We start from the raw sequence: 5,356 nt of genomic DNA on the forward strand, positions 1-5,356 counted from the left end.
AGGGACAAGGACCAGACTGACCTTCTTAGGAGAAACCATAACAAAAAACTGGACACAATACACGAAACAATGATTTTTTTCAAGGTACTGGACATCAGGCAATAAAGTGCAATGATTCCTGTGATATAGGGAGAAAAAACAAGGTGTGCCTTGCAGTTGTCGTAGGCTATTATCTTACAACAATTTCCAGACTGGGACTCACAGAGAGGGAAACAAAAGCAAAGCCTGGCAGGCTGCTGATTGAAGGAGACCAAGAAAATTTGAGTTTGTAGGAGAGAGAGCCAAATATCTGAGATTTGTACAGATAGCTCTGGAGATCATCTGTTTACCCCTTGAGTATTCAGTGGCATACTGATAAGTACATAGATGCAAGAAAAGTACATACAGCTGTGGAAGAACCACCCATTAGAGGGAATAGTACAAATGCTCACTACAGGACTAGGAATAGACCTACAAAGCAGACTAGATTTCACAATTCACAGAGAAGTGGATGGAGTACCCAGAATAGTCTTGACTCAGTAGAGGGAAATAATTTTAAACTAAATATGACTGGCCCTGCCTTACAAATCTCAAAAAGCAAGACCTGAAAGAATCAAACTGTTGCCCAGCAACTTAACTGCATTCCAAAAAAAGCTCAAGAATATTTATATGAGGTACAAAAATATCCTGCATCCAACAAGGTAAAATTCGCCATCTATGGTATCCAATTAAAAATTAGCAGGCATGCAAAGAAGCAGGAAAACACAACTCATAATGAGGAAAATTAAACAATAGAAACTGACTCAGAAATAACACAGGTATTAGAATTAATAGACAAGGACATTGACCAATTATAACTGTATGCCTTATCTTCAAAAGTTTAAGTAGAAACATGAAGATATCAAAAAGACCCAAATTGAACATCCAGAGATGAAAACTGCAGTGTCTGAGATGAAAAATATACCGTGTGTGATGAATACATTGAGATAAATATACACAGGTTAGACATTGACAAAGATGAGATGAATGATTTGAAGACTTCACCACAGAAATTACCCAAAATGAAAATGAGGAGAAAATGGGAAAAAAAAAAAAGGGCATCAGTGAGCTATGGAATCTACAAAGAAGTAACTAAAAAGTTATAAAAATGTAACTAATCAAAAAGGAATGTGTTTATCAAGGTTACAGGATGTGTGGTTGACATACAAATACCAATTGTGTTTCTATAATAGCAACAAAAAAATTAAAATTGGAAGACAATATAATAGCACCAGAATACAAATTACTTAGAGATAAAGCTAATAAAAGTTGTGTAGGCCTATGTACTGAAAACTGAAAACATTATTGAGAGAAAGCATAAGACTTAAAAATTGTAGAGCTGTAGTGTGTTGATGGGTCAGAAGACTTAATATTGTTAAGATGTCAATTCTCCACAAATTGGTATATAGTTGCAGTCCCAGTCAAAATACAAGCTGTCTTTTTTATTTTTATTTTTTATTTTATTTTTTTTTAAGATTTTATTTATTTATTTGACAGATAGAGACATAGTGAGAGAGGGAACACAAGCAGGGGGGAGTGGAAGAGGGAGAAGCAGGCTTCCCGCTGAGCAGGGAGCCTGATGTGGGGCTCGATCCCAGGACCCTGAGACCGTGACCTGAGCCAAAGGCAGACGCTTAAAGACTGAGCCACCCAGGCGCCCCAAGCTGTCTTTTTAAATAAATAATACAAGCTAATTTTAAAATTCCTATGTTGCAAAGATCTAGAATAAGTAAAACAAGTTTCACACACACACACACACACACACACACAAGTTAATGAGCTAACACTACCTAGTTTCAAGACTTATTGTAAAGTTACTGTTATCAAGCTAATGTAGCATTGGGATAAAGACGGACAACTAGATTAATGGGAGAGAATAGAGAGTTGAGAAACAGATCCCACCTTATGTTCAATAAAGATGCAATGGAGAAAAAATAGTCTTTTCAATAAATGGTGCTGGAATAATTGGATATCCATTTGCAAAATAGTTAAAAAGAAGTTGGGGATCCATATGTTAGACATGAATATGTTGCACATATATAAAAATTAGCTCACCATTAATCATATACCTAAATTTAAAACATAACTCTCTAAAACTTCTAGAAGAAAATATAGTAGAAAATCGTGATCTCAGGTTTGGCAAAGATTTTTTAAACAGGGCCAAAACTCAAACTATGAAAGAAAAGCCAATAAATTGGACTCCAAATTAATTTTTTGTTTAACTTTCCAAAAGACACTGCAATGAACAAACCCTTTAATGAGAAAATATTTTTAAAACACACATCTAACAAAGGACTTGTATCTTAGAGTGTGTACAAAAATAAGAAGGCCAACCACCCAATTAAATTTTGAAAAGCACTAAACATTTGAGCAGACACATCATCAAAAAGGTTTACAGATGGCAAGTAAGCACATGAAAAGATACTTCATATCATTAACCATTAGGGAAATGCAAATCCCAATGAGATGATATAATACATCTACTAGAATGGGTGAAGTAAAAAAAAGATTGACAGTATTGTCAAGTATTGGAGAAGATGAGAAGACACGGGAAGCCTGATATACTGCTTGCTTGCTGGTGAGAATGTAAAATGGTTTATCCATTTGATAAGACACGTGGGCCATTTCTTTAAAAGTTTAATACATACCTACCATATGATAGAGCAATTCCAGTTCCAGCTATTTAACCAAGAGAAATAAATGCACATGTCAGTTAAGTTTTTATGTCTATGTTTTTTTATGCTGACGGGAAATACAAAGTTGCTTGGTCAAAGAACAAAATAATGATTTACTCACAGAGCATCTCAATGACATTTCTCCATACCCCAATATTACATGAACTAACACAATGAAGACCCAATGTTTCTGTGCATGGACAGGGATTTGCACCACAGGGGAGGAACTTTGAAGTTATGAATCTCAGATTTTACACAGAGCAGTGGGCAAATATACCCCTTTTTCTCCTCCAGAGAGAGAACAAGCTTTGCTCTGGAGTGTATAGAATATAAGCAAATTCTCTCTGGGAAGGTGAAAAAAAAAAAGTCTCTAGGTGCCTTACCCTTTGAAACGGAAATGAATGATGGCCTAAGGGAGAGATAAGACTTCATATCTCTCTGGCTGTCTCTATCTTTAGGCTTGCTACTTAGTTATCTCCAAACCCAAATGCTAGTGTTCTTTGCTCAGAAAGCCCTGACCAGGCAGAACAGTGAAAATATTTATGGAGCCTTGTTTCCCAACAATGTCCATACAAAACTTGTACGTGAATCCTCGTGGCCCGAAAATGGTCACAATACAAATGTGAACCTAATGTGAAATATAATGAACAGACAATTGTGTTAAATCCATGCAATTGAATACCACTCAGCAATGAAAAGAAATAAATTAATGAAATATACAACCACATGGATGAATCTCAAAAAAATGTGCTGAATGAGAAATGCAGACCAAAAAAAAAAAAAAAATCACACTGAATGATTTCATTTATATAAAATTCTAGAAAAATGCAAGTTAATTTATAGTGACAAAAACAGCAGATCAGTGGTTGCATGGAGACAGTGCCGAGAAGGACGGGGATGGGTAGGAGGGAAGGATAAAAGAGTGCAAGGAAACTTTTGTGTTTATATGTTCATTATCTTGATGGTGTTGATGGTTTCATGGGTTTATACATATGTCAAAACCTAGCAAATTGTACACCTAAATATGTGCGGTTTGTTTAACATCAGTTTTACCATGATACTGCTGTTTAAAAAACCAGAAAAAAAACCCTCTAGACTTTAAAAATTATTTCTTTGAGTTTCTGGATTATAGATACATGGGGAGAGAAAAGAGCAAGAAGAGCTTCTCCTCCTGTCAGGGAGATTAAAGGCCACAGTGCTCAAGTTCCTCAGACTCACACTTAACCTGGGGTCTGTAGCTAGACTAAAGTGACCTCGGCCTGGGGTCCGGCGGAACCCGGGGTGGAAAGACTTCACAGGACTGACTGAACTGTCATTTTTGATGAGACTCTACTACCTTCATATAGTAAAAAAAATAGACAGGAGAAACTTCCAGTTCACTCACAATTCTGCGATTTGTTGTTGATCTCGTGTCATTTAGCTTTGCCTATTATAAAGTTTTTATTTTTTGTCCTAATTTTTAAATACAAATAAAGCAATTCCTACGCAATTACTTGGTGTTGATAAATTCACAGCCCATTTTATGTATAGTATTTTAATATTTAACCCTCAGAACAATGTTGCAAGCTATCATTGTTCCTGTTTGCACATTCAGCTGGAGACTGCTCACTGTGCCCATCTCTTTAAACTATGAACAATTTAGCCGACTTAATACTTATGATGATCACCTTGGCCTCTTCTGCTGGTACCTCGCATAGGCTAAACCCAAGTGACCTATTCACTGAAAGTGGCAGGCAGAGGGCGAGAGTCCTGATAATGCTGGGCAGGGCCCATAACAAATAAAGGTAGAGAAAGGATGGAATAAGGGTGGGGCCAGAGAATAAGTCCATTTCCCAACTCCTACTTAGAATCCTAGATACTTCTACATACTCTCTAGCAGAAGCTAATTTGTCCCTTGAAACTAGATCAGTCTTAAGCTATTGTTTGGAAAGAACTTCCCCATGTGTTTGCATCATGTAACTACAGGTTTGAATCAGGGTTTTGAACTGTGTTCTTGAGCATGCTATTCCCTGACTTAACTTTCTTCCTCTGTACAATGGGAATATTGAAATACCTGGCAGATAAGATGGGGTTTGATAAATGTTAGCTCCCCTTCTCCCTTTCTCTTAGATTCTCAGCTCTGACACATGGCAAATACATATATTTTTCTTTTTCTGCTTCTCTTCTGTTTCTTGTTTGTGGTTGTTCATTGTCAAGGCCTTTTGCCAAACTGTACTAGTGTTTATCACTCTATTTTCAGGTGAGTTTACTTCAAGAGAACTAAAATTGGAATGAACATTAGTTTTGTGCCACTATGCTGTCCATTTATCAGGACATTGTGATTGACTTTGATTTTCCAATTAATGTTAAATTAATTAACTTATAGGTAATAATAAAGCACGCTAAAGAAGGTAGATCCTTGTGGTAGGTGAATAATGTGTTAGATCAGAACCATGTCTAGATATTCTCACCTCTTTAAGTGCTCAATTTTGCTTTGGGACTTTCTGCCACATTGATGAAATTCTGTCAGCCCTGCTCCCAAAGGCAAGCTTACAATTTTTCTTTATGAGATGCATTCGATTCTTGTCATTTGTTAATTCCATATTTTCAAATTCACCTATTTGTTAAGCTTTATTTGTAACCCCAAAATTAATACTCCAGTGCTTTCACCGTCATTCCCAGAC

This window comes from Mirounga angustirostris, unplaced genomic scaffold, assembly GCF_029215605.1.
Source record: "Mirounga angustirostris isolate CCGP_5_RB_7025 unplaced genomic scaffold, mMirAng1.0.hap1 SCAF_8, whole genome shotgun sequence".
Classification (NCBI taxonomy): domain Eukaryota; kingdom Metazoa; phylum Chordata; class Mammalia; order Carnivora; family Phocidae; genus Mirounga; species Mirounga angustirostris.